The 16,038-nt window shown below is 39.9% G+C and overlaps 1 long non-coding RNA gene across 1 annotated transcript in view; it reads left to right on the top strand.

Annotated features, from left to right (window-relative positions):
• Positions 1–14,030, top strand: part of LOC128853526 (uncharacterized) — an 80,346-nt gene extending 66,316 nt beyond the window's left edge. The window contains exons 6-7 of the long non-coding RNA XR_008452125.1: positions 2,787–2,898; positions 13,897–14,030. This is a non-coding gene — a long non-coding RNA (uncharacterized LOC128853526). The remainder of the gene's footprint in view (positions 1–2,786; positions 2,899–13,896) is intronic.
• Positions 14,031–16,038: the final 2,008 nt, after the last annotated feature.

Genomic DNA, 16,038 nt, shown 5'->3' with positions numbered 1-16,038 from the left:
ATGTCAGGGAAAGTACACTGATGTCAGGATGATGCTCTAAGTTGCAATTGCCCTTCCTGGTTCTGTTTGGCTATTTTCACTAGGCAGGATGATAGGAAGGAATGGTTCACTTCTGAATGTGAAAAGCGGTATCTTCTAGTAGGTACATGATAATAGCAGCAAGGCTACTGTGGGTGATACCTTTATGTAATAAAAACTGAAATGTATCACTTGTTTCTTAAGCTACAGAAGAAACCTCTTATGACTGTTACCTGTCTAGATGCCTCTTTCTTGGAAATCATGTATTTTTATAGCACTGTTATACAGCAAAAATTCTCTGAATGATATGTGAATAATGTAGTGGAAAACGGCTACTGAAGGTGGCATTATATTTGAATAAGAAACCTTTAATTGCCTCTTAACTGTGATATGGCATGTCTTGCTCTGATGTTAAGGCACAGAACATGTCTGCTAGGTTATCTGATCTGGTAGGGAGTTAAAAAAAAACTGCATTGACAAGCAAAGTGCTGTATTTTCCCCACGAGTTTCTGCCTGAAGAGATGTGTATTCTAGCCAGAATGCCTCTTGGTAAAGTGTAACTTCAGAGATTATGACCGGTTTGGTTTGGGTACTTTCAGTGTACTTTTGATACCTGATAAATTGGCCTACTGGAACTTTCTAACTTCTTGGCTGAGGTTAAGAGTGTGTAATTCTGTGGTGGAGGAGCAGTATGCAATTCAATACCACATAAGTATACAGCAATTAAAAAGTGCCTAGATATGGGCAGGGAAGCTTAGTCAAATATTCCTTTGGGGGTGGGAGGAGGACACGACACACTTCTACATTGTAGATAAAGCTGCATCTTCATGACAGCCTGGAGAGCCAAAACCATTGAGAAAGCTATTCCTGGGATGTCAGGTTAATGTACGTTTTTAATGGATTGCATTCAAAAGCCCGGTTAGATATAAACAGTGAAGTACTTCAGTCAGACCAAAGGTGTCATCTTCCTGGAATCCAGCACTTACTTACCTTCCCTAATTTGTTTGGTGTAGAGTTGCTTCTTTGGCATCTTGTGCTCCTAAGTGCAATTTTTATGGAATGCAGGACAATCATCTTATGCTTTTGGGATGTGCAAATAATCAAATTGTTAAAAACTTGCTTAGCAGACACCTTGATTTAAAAACAACACACCCACTTCATTGTGATGCTATTCAGGGAAGTGATTCAGTGCAGTTTCGGTGGGTTTAAACAATGGCTTAGTGGCACACCTATTTTGTAGAAAGCTGACTTTTAAATGGGTTGCCTGTTTTCTACAAGTCTATACATAGCTAACAGCGGCAAGGTGATACTTGGTAATATACATGTCCTGTACAGAGCCTCCTTCGTTGCATAGTGTTTTCCCATGCACTAAAGATTGCCAAGTGAATTGGAAATATCGAAACTTGAAGGACCCAGCAAATCGTTCTACTTTCAGAACTATTTTATCTTGCAGTAAAACATAGCTAGGAATGAGGTTAATTCACACACGGTATGTACAGTCAAGTCCATTTAAAATGGTACACTTATTTTTATTTTGCACTCTACACACACAGGTGGTAATAGCATGCTAGCTCATTTGTCTTTATATATTTGTTCATGGCCAGTTTGAGTTACAAATAGTAAAATGCAGAGAGCTCATGGTTTTGAGCTCTGCTTACAGTCCTCAACTCGATGCATAAATTCATGTTCAGAAAAAGAAATAGGAGAGCTGGCACTGACAGTGAGTGGCAGCCTATTGTGGTAAAGATGTGTTGTGAGCGCACCTGGCATGTGAGAAGGCTGGCATGTCAATGCAGAATCCCTCACTGAAGTCTTTCAAGTGCAGTGAGTGTCTTGACTGCTCTACCCCTGCCCATGTGCTTTTTGGGCACACATCTGAGAGTGACTGTGCAGTGGATGGGTGCTGCACAAATGAGTCAGTTCCTGTTCTTTTGACTGAAGCTTCGTTAGGAGTTCTCAAAAAAGTATTTCAGAATGTGGATGTGGTCAACATAGTCATTTTCCAGGCATCTTAAAGGAAACCCACATCAACTGTGAAAGTGAACTTTGAACTCCTCTGTCCTGCCACTAACAGAACTCAAGCTGTACTGGATAGGAATACTTGTTTGCTCCAGTCTGTCTTCCCTCACAGTTTAGACTTCTTGCCCTTGAGATTAAGCACTCATTTATTTTTCAGGAGAGTTTCCAGTGATGCATATGTGTTTGGTTGACTTGCAGTTCCACTGGTGGTATGTCAGCTAGACAAGTAGTTAGAAACAGCTTCTGACAAACTTTAGGCCACACTTAATTGTTTAGCATGCTTAGGTAATACTGAAAATGGTTAAATCCACCTAAAACCTGTAGTGTCATTTCCCAGGTATTATGACAAGATGTGGTAAAAAACACAACCTGTACTGCACTTCCTAGGATTTAATAAATACCTTTGGCTGAGTAAGTCCTCTTGAAGGCATCAGTTATTAAAAGGGGAGCTCTTTTCGAGATGTCAGATGGATTACGTTCACTGAAAATGTTTCTTCTATTCTGAAGCTTTGCCTGTTTACAGTGGTTTATTTTTAAACCACATTGCCATAGTCTTCCCGACTTATGCAGTGAATTTTTTTTACATATAGTGCTTGTGATGTACATGTTATGCAAACTCACTGGCTGGAATCTAGGCCCTGAATGGCGTTATCTCCAAAATGACCGTTTTAATACACTTCCTCTAGTTATTGATATGTGCAAGCCTGCCATCTAATTGTTATCTTGTGCTGATGTTTGTATTCATATAGTGCACTGGATTTCCCCATCCGTTACCGGTGATGCTGCTTGAGGCATTCTGCCAACAAAAGGGAGATGTTTCCCCTGAGAGCCTTTAGAAAGCTACTACAGTGGTGTGGTAAAGTAAGTCTCCAAGTGGCAACATACGCTTCATTTAGAAGAAAATATTACTGCACAGCTGATGGGGGGGTGGGGGGTGGAATGTTTTGAACCTGTGTTGGAAAATATAACTTCCAGGTCTCTTTACTGGAGGCCGACGTGTGTTATATACAGTGGTAACTGTGCTGTACAGGTAGAAAACAATTAGAGTAGAAAAGCTGTGTTGTCTGTGACTCTAAAGGTTGTAAATCAGTGACTCTGCGTTATTAGTGATGTGTTCAGGTTTTCTTACAGTTTTTGACAGGAAAAAGGAATTTTGTGCTTTATTTCACAGATTCACAGCAGTAGTTGAGTCTCTTGCCAGGGAAGACGTAAGAAGTAAGACCTAGTCTGGAGCTGATCATGCCATTAGCAGACATGGAATGAAAAGTCAAGAATGCATGTCATCCTTGCTGTATATCAGAAGTGTTCATGTGGATGTTCATTTTGGGCACCCCCCCTCACCTTTAGAAGAGAGTAAGGATTAATGAGACTAGCTATTTGACAGTAGTTCCTGTGTTACTGCTGTGCATTACAAAATAACAGGCATATATAGACTTTACCGAATAGTTTATTGAGAAAAATCTACCTACTGTTATTAAAATACCCTTTAATAATTGTTAAAATTTTAAACTGCTATTATAATACAAAGGTGTCTTTCCCTTTTCTTCTTCATCTGATAATAGGAATGAGAGTATACAGGGAGAGATCTGAATTTAATTTGTCTGTGTTTAAGTTTTCTTAATGTCATCTTGACCTGTAATAGAAATCTAGTTTTAAAGGTTTTGCTTCAAAGATTAAATTTAATTGCACTAATAGATCTGACACATTCCTGAGTGTTGTGCAGTTTCTTTTGCAGTGAATGTAATTTTCCTTTTTCAGGTAGCCCTGCTTTTAGATAAACTACTGTGAATGAATATAGAACTCCCTACCACTTGTTTTCTGTGCTTCTTGCAGACATTGCTACTGTTTTTTTGTTTTTTTTTTAAAGCAAATAATGTGTACTGACTTGTCAGTATGTCTTGCGGCTGAGACCACCTCACTTGTTAAACCATCTTTTTCTGAAGTGCAATCTTCATTCACAATACTGACACAAATGTGCATGTGAAATGGTTGGTCTGTATTCTCTGCTTGCTGTTTCATACTTGTTCTTAAGTTGGTTTTCAGTTTTGTGTTTTTGAAATATTTGTAGTGTTTAGATGTACAATAGGGCTTTGGTTTGGTCGGTCATCCTTGATGTCTCCTTGGTCTTTAAAGCTCTACTTTTAGAGTGAACTCTGCTATCACTTTTCCGTGCTGTATCTTTGTTAGTAAAAAACCCTTTTGAATAGAAAATTATTGAGTTGGAGTAGGCTTGGTTCAAAATGATTTGAAAGTCTTTCTTGTTTACTCTAATGTACTGTAGATAACGCAACTACTTGAATACCTTAATACTTGGAATAAGAAAGGAAATAATCCCACAGAACTCGTAAAACTTCCAGAGAAATACCTAGCACTTGCTCATGCTGTGCAATAGTATTCTTGGAAATAGTAATAGACTATATTTACATTTCAGATAAGATGTTCTATTAAGCAGCTGGATGTAATGATGACTAATGAGTGGATGCATTGCAGTAAATCAGCCTGGATGAAATAGATGAGTTATAGCCTGTGTTTCTATAATGTAGCCTGTAATCGCAGTCTGTTTTGAGTTGGTTTTAAGTATATATTAGGAGCTAGGAATAATTACTTCTGCGTAAGTTTTGCAGTTGGAGACCTTACATACACAGAAATCCTTCCTGTGTATGTCATGGTCACTGTACGCGCCCTTAAAGTAGTGCGTATTTGGACCAGGTCAGGAGTTCTCACAAGAAGCTCCAATTAAGATCTGCTGTTGCAATGCAGTGTTCATAATTCTCCAAGAAGAGCTGCTTAAATTGCAGAATGAGTTTAATCACAGTCCACCACTCCACACTGTAGTAATAGTAGTGTTAATCTCAAAGTTTTTGTAGCAGATACTGCTTTATTTTGCAAACAAATTGAGACCACCTTGTGATTGGTGTAGTCTACTGGTTTGTAGTAACCTGAACCTATTAGCAGTCTGTACAAGATAAAATAGGACTATTCCATACTATTCAGAATTTCCCTTAAAGAGTCCTTTTTCAAAACCACTGGTATACTAGCCCTTGTTCTTTTCTAAGTATTGTGAATTCTTGTCACCATAGCCTCTGCCTGCCCTGAATAATTTTGCCTTCTTCACCTGAGTGAAGGACAGTACTACTTCTTGTTTGTCTGTCATGGATATATTTTTGAATCTCAGAATATTCTGGGGGTTTTTCATCCCAGTGAATTGGTACCGAAGTGAGCTGCTACTTGGTTCTTTTCAGTTACATTTTACACAATAGTAGTACTTGGCTGATTTTGGTCTGTCTTGGAGAGGGTCTAAAACCACTTCATGTTATGGAAAAACTAGAAGATAATCTTGGCAAGAGTATGAGCAGGTAAAAGAACCTGGAGATTGTATCTACTGTGGGAGAAGATGCTCCTCCATCTGGGGCCTCCTCTGTTCTGTTTCATGGTAGTTATCACTTGCACAAAATATTTCCAGAAGTTCATACTTCTCTTCTGGGTTCCGTATTTCCCTTTTTGAGAAAGGGATAAAGTAAAAGTTAAATCCTCATAGTAGAATGTGGTCATATACTTTTTGACCTATTAAGTTTGTGGCTTTATGGTTTTTCTTCAGTATACCATTTGTCTCCCTCTTCTAGTACTGGGTTGCTGAACTAAGCCAAAGTAATCTTTGTATGTTACAAGTAGCCTTTAATTTAGCAGCAGCAATAGTAGTAGTATTGTCAGCATCTCTTGCATCCCTGAGGCTTACCCCAGACTTCTATGCCTTTTTACTTTATTGTGATTTTTTCTGAAAGCTTCCTGGTTAGTCGTCAGTATGCACAGACAACTTTTGCACTGATGGATGCAGCCATTTGTTTTGCCTACTTTTTAATAATCTGTATGATGTCAAGCATGAGAGGGTGGTCTGGCTTTCGCTTGCACATGTCACTCAAATGTTAATAGTCTTATTGAAGAAGGTAAAGTAGTACTAGCAGCCATCTTTCTCCCTGGCAATGCACTTGTTTGCCCATGCTTACCTAACCTTGTCACTCCAATGCAAGTGTGTGGAGGGAGAGGGCAAGGGATCTTCAATTAAATAGTTGTTTCAGTAAGACACAGTCTAATTTTCCTATGGACCCTCTGTATTTTAAAACTCTCCTGCTTGCTAACTTATGAAGCTAGGTCTGTGACTCCCACAATATGCTTAGAAGTACCAATTCGGAGCAAGAAATTTAATATCTTTAAAAGCATTTATCAGCTTTGATGCCAGTTTGTCCCTTGCACATCACTATTTCTGCTTTCCCAAGTTAAATATAGAATATTGCCTATCCAGAGCTATGTGAATTGGTGTTGTAACCTGTGTGTGACTTGCTGGTGTGTATTACTTCATGCAGATGTAATAGTAGTAAATATTAGCCCTGGTTCTGTAGAATAGACATCTATTTTAGGAAGCTTCTTAGTATGTTATACCTGTGCTCTTCTGCTGCGTGTAGTTCTAGTCAGCATTTATGGCCTTAAGGAAGGAAAGTCATGTGAGCTGTGGGATAAACATACACATTTAGGTCTCTCTGGCATAGTAGCATGCTGTTGTCATGGGATAATCTTCAGGCTAGATAAAATGTGTCCCTGGCTTTCAGATGTCTCTTGTAAAGACTTCTTAACACTTAAAGAATCGTGGTTCTTGTTTTTTGTTGTCCTGAGGTGCATAGTCTTCTAAGTATACTCCAAATTATTATCTAGAGTACAAATTCTGGTTTAATTTCAGATTTTCTGAAGATCTTAACTGTGTCGCTACTGTAATCTGGGAGTTATGTTTGGATTTCCATGCTTCTGAGGGCTTTTATGTTTCCTACTAATTTTTTTCAGATGTCCACCTTAACAGTATTTTACTTCAGCAAAAACATACATCCTGTAGGCTCTTAATTTTCATGTGGTTAATGTAACTCTTGGACTTCCCTAATATTGTGTGACTTGGTTTCCAGAGTAGAACTTTCTGTTGTATAAGGTAGCAGGTGTGACATTTGGGTGGACTTGTTCTCCTTTTTGTTGGAATGATCCTAGCCTTTACTAGGAAAGGAAGGTGGCTGTCATCTTACTGCATGTCTCACAGGGAGAAAGTGAGTCCTTCCAAGTCATAAGGCAAAACCACTCCCAAACCATGCCTGGAGTCCAGATTCCCTGTCTTGTAGGCTTACAGCTAATTAGTCTAAAACTCATTTCTAGGTAGGTAGTGTATCTTCTTACCTAGCTGGATACCTAGCTTACCCAGGTCCACTTGCAGGGGGCAGAATTCCCTATGAAATAGTAAGGCAGTCAGAAACTAAGTTCACCACATAACTGTAGTAAATACCATATTGCATTTGATTAAAAGGGGGGGGTGGGGGGGGGGAGAGGGGAGGGGGTATGTCCCCCAGCTGAATTTGTTTCACAGGAGGGCATTTAGGAGACAATATGGTACAGGACAGTAAATAAATTTATATTCACCACCCTGCTATTGCATATTAGAGTGTAATACAAGGCCAGGTGGCTTTGTAGTATCATCTCTGTAATTGAATAATCAAGTGCCTTATACTGCACAAGTAACACATGAACACTTTTCTCCTCTGAAGTAAGTAGTAACTGCACTTGGAACAGTAATTATCTTTAAACTAGGTCCTTGAGGACTGTACAGAAGGATCACTCTAGTGCTGGGAATTGTCTTAGGAATTGTTGCCACTTGGCTTGTTATCCAGCTTCTGGATCAAACTTCTCCTGTCCCTAGCATGCTTTCAGTTACTTGATAGATTGCCATTGCACACTGGTATTTTCTTTCCCTGATATTCTTTGCGCATGGGTATGCAGCGTGAGTAAATTACTGTTTCTAAAGATGAGGGCCCCGGTTTTCCACACAGACTGGATACTGTGCAAACTTGAACTACATGGTAGCTTGAATTCAGTTGCATAGTAGAGACATATTGGGGCTTTCAGGGCCTGCACATCCAAGATTACGTGCTGTCTGGGGTATTGAGAGAGACTTGAGTAAATTCAGCCAGCAATGGAATTTAGTAGTGTTTAGTCTTAATTTCAGCCGAGCCATATCTGCCCTAAAAATACACTAAAAACGGGTATTTTGTGCTTAACCCATTTAGCTTCTACTTGTGTTTCAGTAGGATAGCTAGTCAGATGGTTAGTATTCAGAATACTAAGAGTGTACTGTTGCAAGGTGCATGCATGTTGTTTAGAGAAAGAAAATTAAGCTAGCCAAAGATCTGATGCAATAATTCTTTGCTTGTTGAATCTTGCTTAGCATCTCCACAACAACAACGTTGATATGCTATGAGCACCAGCTGTTTATCTCTTAAATGGCTGGGTGGGCCTCTTCCATATGTGCACTAACCCTGATGTACGCCTGGAATACCTGTGCACAGTAAGTCTGGCAAAACCTATCACACAGGCACGGGGGCTGCTGACTGACTGACACTTTGTGCCTGGATTAAAGAGAGGAGAGAGTGTGGGTTTTTTCATTTTGTCTTCCTACCTCTTTTCTGCTTTGGCAATGTCCTGCACTGTGACCCTATCTTACACTTAAGAACACAGTGTTTGTGTCCATGCAAGCAGACCTAGCTGTAGGTGTTTCTGTCATGCCATTAATGTGCAGAAAGCTACCTTCCATGTGTTCTGTAAAGAATTGAGCTGGAATCCCTTGGCGAGGTGTTTAAAACTGTGGACCTGAACAGAAAATTCACTGACACTGTTTGCCATCTTTATATAAAATTACCTTACTGGTCATAAAATTGTGATTTGTTAAGTTAATTCAGTTTCTTACATTACCATTTAGTGGACAGTTAACAACATGCTGTTTTGCAAGCAGGTAGCATTCAGTTGGCAGCTATTGTTAGTGTGGTCCTGATGCAGGTGTTATAGAAAGGCAGTTCATTACTTTGGCACACAGGAGCCTCTAGCTTAGGAATCTTAACTCACGTTTATGCTCTTCCATGGAAGTTTTGTGCCAGTCTTCAAAGCTGTCGGCTATCCATTATTCCATAAATTTCAGTGAACAGTTTGCTTAACTCCGTATCATATTTTATTTATGCCTATTGTTGCAGTTTAACCTTAGTCACAGCCACTTGCTTGCTTTTCCCTGGTAGGATGGAGGAGAGAATCAGGAAAAATAAAAGTGAGAACTTGTAGGTTGAGATAATATTTTAATAATTGAAATAAAATTATAATAAAAGTAATAAGTTGTAATGAAAGGGGAGATAACAGAGAGAGAAATAAAACCCAAGACAGACAAGTGATGCAAATGAAAACCAATTCCTCACCACCAACTGACTGATGTCCAGCCTGTCCCCAAGCAGTGGCCCTCTGGTCAGCTTTCTTCCTAGTTTGTATGCTAAGCATGATATTGTATGGCATGGAATATCCCTTTGATCAGTTGAGGTCAGCTGCCCTGGCTGTGTCTTCTCCCAGCTTCTTGTGCACCCCCAGCCTGCTCACTGGTGGGGCAGTGTGAGAAGCAGCAAAGGCCTTGACTCTGTGTAAGCACTGCTCAGCAGTAACTAAAACATTCCTGTGTTACCAATGCTTTTTTTCTCAGCACAAAACCAAAACAGTCCCATACTGGCTACTATGAAGAAAATTAACTGTATCCTAGCCAAAACCAGCACACCTGTGTAACTTACTGAGTTGATCTCTAGGGTTTTTTTGCGTGCTAGAATAAATAGTTATTTACATCATCCTTTATGGGATTTCACAACTAAGCCAGTTTCTTATCTATTTGTATCAAATCCTTCAAAGACTATGTGAAGTCAACTCAAAAATGGATCCTGGTTAAAGGTAAGTGTGTTTGCATTTATCACCAATTAGGTTTTAAAAACAAACTAGTTAGTTGGCCTCTGAGAATGCAAGTGGGTTTGCCTTTAGGAAGTTGTTTCAGAAGGCTGTGCCAACTCTATACCTCTCTAGGCTTGCTCATACTAGTGCTGTCTGGCAAAGCAATTTAAAAAATGTCTTGGGCAGGATTCTCATAAGTCTATTCAGCCCAGTCAGAAGCTTCACTTAATGGAGCAATGTATAAATAGTGCAGAGAGTCAAGTGACCATCAGCTGGTCTGAATGGGTTTGACCACTACAGTCACAGGGTCTGAGGTATGTGGGAGATCACTGAAAACATGCTTTGCTGCAGAGATATCCTGGCTCTGGCATAACTATGTAACTGCAGAGGAATTTCTGTGGGTAAGAATGTGTTTTAATTAGACACCTGTATTTAATATTGGTTTCACCTTCTATATCCTTACTGTGGGCTTTCTGGAAAGGAAAAAAAAAAAACCCACCACCAACAACAAAACTAAACTGTCACTGCTTTCATTAATTTTCCCATTTCATTTAGTAGTATGTATTGCAGTGCATAGTTGAACTCGCAGTTTACGCATTTCCTTTATAAAGTATATGCCTACTTGGTTGAAACAATGCACTGATCTGTTTTACTGAATTCAGAACTTAAGACTTAATGGCTCTTTGCCTAAGTTCATATTAGGTAATTAGAAGTTCTTGGCATGCTTGATAAATACTGAAATTCCATTGTGTTGTGCGTTAAGCATGGAGAAATATTTCTTCAATTGCAGTGCCAGTGCATTGAAATATAAGTGCTTTGGCTGTCACCGGTGATGACTTTATTAAATCTCAGTGAGACTGCCAGCTCTGAACTTGCAGAGAGGCTGGCTTGCTTTCTGTTTGGGAAGTTACTGTAGCCAGCATCCAGGTAGTGACTTCTCTATTGAAGGTATCCCCCTGTCCCAATTACAAATATCACAATGTGAATTCTAAGCAAACTAGTAAAATGGCAGTATTTCTTTGTGTTCGTTTCACTTGACACCTGTGGCAGTGCTCTTCAGAACAAAGAAATTCACCAAACTCTGTAACTTCATGGGAAGAAATATTGTTCAAACCCAAGTAATTGGTATTTCCCTTCTCCCTTCCCCACCTTCCTTGATCTCTATACAGAATAGTTCTTTTCCCTTTTTGTTACAGATTTTAATGCTTATCAGTGCCATCCCTATCCTTGTAACATATTAGCCAATGATGTGACTCCTTCCCACAGCAAAGCGGGCTGTTGAGCACCTGCTTGTTCTTTCCTGTCAATTGATCATCTAGGCCTTTAGTTTAAAAATTGAGTTATTTGCTATCTTCAAACTGGAAAAAGTATGGTGGTGTATGTATCAGTTACCTTTCTTGCTTTGATTGGTCTACTTAAAGGTCATTCAGTCAATAAATGTATCTTGATTCAGCAAGCAAAGATGGGAGTCTGTTAGGAAGTGATTCAGAAGTATTCTAGTCACCTGCCTTTATTTGATGGGCAATGCTCATGCAGTAGGGTTTTCTTTCTGATTTTTACTTGATCCTAGTGATGGGCTCAGGGTCCCTTATGCATTTTTGGCAATAAGTGTTCCTCTTAGTACAGTTTATCAGTGTCAAAAGCTTTACCTGTCTTATAGATGACAGGCAATAGGTTATTCTCTAACTTATTTCTTGCTTTCATGAAGCAGCAAAACTCCTGTCTGCCCAGTTGTCAAACCTACGCACTGCTTGACTGGATCCGGCCAAGACTTTTATGGTACAACTTGAGACTTCGTGTTATGTACATGCAAAGAGCTCTTGCGTCTCTGAGGTGTTCACAAACGATTTTCATTTCCTTTCCTGCAAGAGCCCTGAACTTGAAATGGTGAACCCTTTGTCCTTGGGGGTTGGCCTTTGGTGCACATCCACGCCTGCTGCTTCAGTGGTCCATGGTAGTTAAGAAATGCCACTTGCCAGCTGCCCCTCAGTATGGCCTGCCTGAGGGGGAGGGTAGTGTCGGTATTCAAGGCTCTGCTCCTCTCCTCCCTTCACATCTGTTACAGTTGCCAGGGGCCTGACTAAATTCAGAAGTGACTGAATGGTTGATAGTGTAATCAATTAAAAGTGTTTGTATTGAATTTTTTTTCTAATTTAAAAATAACACCAAGCAGTTGAAGATGCAGTGACTGTGTTTCCTGCAGCTTATTCTGGAGCCTGCTTGACTGAGGATTAGAGGGGAGATATATCCTCTAGCTTTCCTGCGTGGCCACAAGTCTGAAGTGCTTGCAGTGGAAGAGCTTTGTCTCTGTGTGGGATAGGTAGGATGGGGGTCTAGGACAACTCTACAATGCTCTTTTGGATGACTCTCTGCAGGGAATCCTGAACTCTCCCTTTGGAGAGTTGTCCCACAGACTGTTGTCATTTTATGGATAGGATGACCCTCGCTTCTTGCATGCTCCTAGGCTCTGACTGAGAGGGAAGCTGGGAGTGTTGCTTGCTCTGAGGGTTGGGGATGGCTAGTCTTAGGCTGGAGCATGGTAGCAATACAGTAGGGTGTTATGTTGGTTGTCTTTAGGAGGATTGAAGCCGGGGAAGTGTAAAAGTTTTGCTGACTAAAGGAGAGAGAAGTAGACAGGCTGCAGTAAATGAATTGTCCAAATTGACTGAGGCGAGTTCTGCAGCAGAGAAATACCAGTATTTGTTTCCCAGCTTCTGTGCTGCTGCTCTTGGGCTTCAGCATTATGTACTTGTTCCTGGCAAACTTCTGCCGGTTGTGCAAGCTCCAGAGGTTAGCATAGGTACTGTATAGGGATTAAATAATGTTGATTCATGCTTAATAAATGCTGTTTGTGAAACTTTATTGTGGAGAAGTTCAGCAAGGCATGCATGCACTTCTTGCGTTTCTGTTACAATGGGGGTGTAACAGCAACCATTCTTTTCCAGAGTATTTGATAGCAAGCAGTTCCGGTTATTTCCTTTCCAATAGACCAGTCTTTAATCACTGATAATATTGCTATAATCTAGTTTAACATTAGTAGTAAAACTGCTCTAAAAAATTAAATGTTAAAACAATATATAAAAATGCTCTTAGTCAGCTGCAGTTCTGTGTTTAAAAAAACACTTGTCAGGCCAGTGCCAGTGTTAAAATACTCTATCGCTAAAGTTGGAAGTCTTGCCAGTTTGCAAATAAAGGCTTTATGTTATTTAAACAAATACTTGGAAGTGCTTAGAGAGCAGTTCTAGCTTATGGCCATATTTTGCCTTTACTGATACTGATGTATTTATTGCAATGTAGAATGTTAATGCTTGCTCAAAGGCTTCAAGGAGTTACCTAGAGTATATTTTGGTCACCTTTGGAGGGCCAAGCTAAGCATGTATCCAATGGGATTTTTTTCAGATGTGCTTCACTACACCATAGCAGTTCCTGAGCTGGTAGTGAGGAACTGGGATTCGCTCAATTGACACTGGAGATGAAGGGATTTAGAATTGCCATGAATGGGAGTTTTATGTGAAGACTCAAAACACTGAACTGATTTCTAATAGGAGTTAAATCTAAACAGCTCCCCTCCTCTGCTAAATTATGTAGGAGTTGTACTTGGGTTTTTTTTACTGCATCATGGGATACATTCCCCATTTTTGGGATGACCTCTGTGTTTTAAGTTTATTTTTATTTACTTGAATGCCCTTTCTGACAGCATAAGAACCAGCCTATTTTTTAATAATTCACGGCTTCTTGTACAGTGTTGTTTGAGGATTAAAGAGAAACTTAAGGTGACTTTGATTCTGCTATTCTGCTTCACATTTGTGAGCGTTTTCTGTTATTTGCTTTTGGGAACAGGTTTTTACTAATACATGGGGATGAAACAAGTTATTTTAGAACAAATATACAGGAACACAGAGTGCTTCCTAATTATAAAAGCTAATGACTGCATACCTAAGGCAACTCTGTTCTTCCAGCACACTTTTCTGTTTACAAGAAATCTCTGTAATACCAACTATAGAAGAATGTTTCCTTAAGAAGGCTTATATACAGAACTGCTTCACATGCTAATTTCTTTTTTTCTAATTGTTTCTGCAGGTCGTGTCGGATTAATGCTGCGAATCTGTGAACCTGGAACCTGTAGTTGCCCATCAATCGCTCAGTAGTCAGTGTAGATTCTGTCTTTAAAATCAGCAGCTACATCTGGCTACTGGGTCTCTGATGACATCTCATATCTTCTATCTAGACTTTTGATTGGATTTTTATCTCTTCTTCTGGGTGCAGAGCAAGTTCACAGTGCTAACAAGTTAACGTCTGAGGTGTGGCCCCAAAAAACTGTTGGATATCTGTTGGATCTACTTCACAGTGGGAATCGGATTCAATACCTGGATATTGTGTATTGGAAGGAGTCTTTTCTATAGCCTAGTCCTGGGGCTTGTAGTAGTCCAAACTGATGAGAATATTTGCAAACTTGAGCCAGGAAGACAAGTTGGACTTCACTCTTTTCAATGAAGAATCTTTAACCTCTCCTGCAAAGGATAGGTATTGTAATTGGCACCCTGGCTGATCGCATGACTACAACATATTAGGGGAGGAAACGTACTGTGAACTGTGATGTGCACAGATGGGTTTTTTTTGAATTGGTTGTATGGGAAGACTGTCCAGGTTTGGGGCATGAACCTGGCATACAATGTAGATTTCTGTGTTTGTTAAGCAACAGCTACATTGTCTGCTGGGTTTCCAGCTGCCTGGAAATACAAAGTGGAGGGTTATCTACGCTTTTTTTCCGCCCCCCCTCAAGTTACCTCCCTTGTATATCTGAGGAAGACAATGCAGTTGATGTCTGATTGCTGCATCCCGCTCTGTTCTCACACAAGGGATCTAGCTGGTGTTAACAAGAGCTTGGAGCCAGGGTAGATTTGAAGTTTTTTCAAGGGATTGAAGTGTTCAGACATCTCAACATGGATAGCTCTTCGGCAGAAGCTAATGTCTGCTGCCTGTGTAGTGTAACCATTAGTTTGCCTTGGTAAGGGTACTTTGTTTCTCGTTTGTTTTCCTTATTTTAACTTCAAATGGAGAACTATCTGTACAGTTAGGGAATTGTCTTTGGAGAAAGGAGTAGCAGGGAGCTATTTAGAGGTCTGACTTTTTTAAAAACACGTGTGGCACACATAACATAGATTATAACAAAGAAAGTGCCTAGAAATAATTGCGGAGGAATAAGATAATGTCTTGAGTGCTGGTACCAGCTGGATCTCTTGTTTCATGAGTGGCACTGAAAGTAGCGCGCTTCACTTGTGCACCATATCCAGCCATGCAGTGACATAACAGGCAGTTTCAATTTGAGAAGATGAGGTCTGGAGTAGTAGGAGACTGCTGTCCTTTCAGACCTGGACTTCAGTCACAGTAGTAAATGGGGAAGCTTATACAGTCTACTTTTAACCCTTCGTTGGTAAGCTCCATGCCTCTTGCACTTTCACCGTGGATATCAGTTGTGATGGCCACTCAAGGGTGGAGGGGAGTCATTTGGATAAGCTTGCTTGTCTGTTGGAGTATACATGAGTGGTTTTAGATCAGCAGATGCTCAGAACCCTTCCTCTGGAAGGGCAATACTTCAGGAGGCAGAAATGTTCCTAAGTGAGTGCTGCTGTTGAAAGCTGTGCTTTTGTTAAAACAAATAAAACTTTTCTCATGCAAAGAACTGTGTCTTTTCCTGTTTACAGTATCAAACTAGGTTTGCACCAAGTCTTGTAGGGCTTGGGGAGTACAAAGCTGTTCATTACAATGTCTAGCGTAGACAGCCTGTCAATACTTAAACAGCCTGACTGTGCTGAAGAAATATGCGTCCACTTACATATTTCTACACTAAATAAAAATATACAGACAGTTGCTTACAGCCAATAGTTGGTGGAAATAATCACTCCTTATTGGAATAACTGTGGATTGTCTGTATAGCTTTGAAAGCTGTTTGTTAAGGTTGAACCAAGTGTTTGTCCTTTGCTTTATATGTTGTTCTCCTCAATGCCAGTCTGTTGTTATCTAGGTCTCTGACTTTGCAAAACTGGTAAAGACTTAGATATAGCAGAGTCTTTCTTAAATGAACTGGCACTTTCTTAGTGCCATTACTGATTTTTCATTCCATATAACCTCCTAAGTCTTGACCAGCATATGCACAGTAGGCATAAAAATTATATATTACTTTCTGCAATGTTTCTGTGGTTCGTTTACCTTCAACAGTGT

This window comes from Cuculus canorus, chromosome 1 (genome assembly GCF_017976375.1).
Source record: "Cuculus canorus isolate bCucCan1 chromosome 1, bCucCan1.pri, whole genome shotgun sequence".
Taxonomy (NCBI): Eukaryota; Metazoa; Chordata; class Aves; order Cuculiformes; family Cuculidae; genus Cuculus; species Cuculus canorus.
This window is presented reverse-complemented; position numbering and strand designations above follow the sequence as displayed.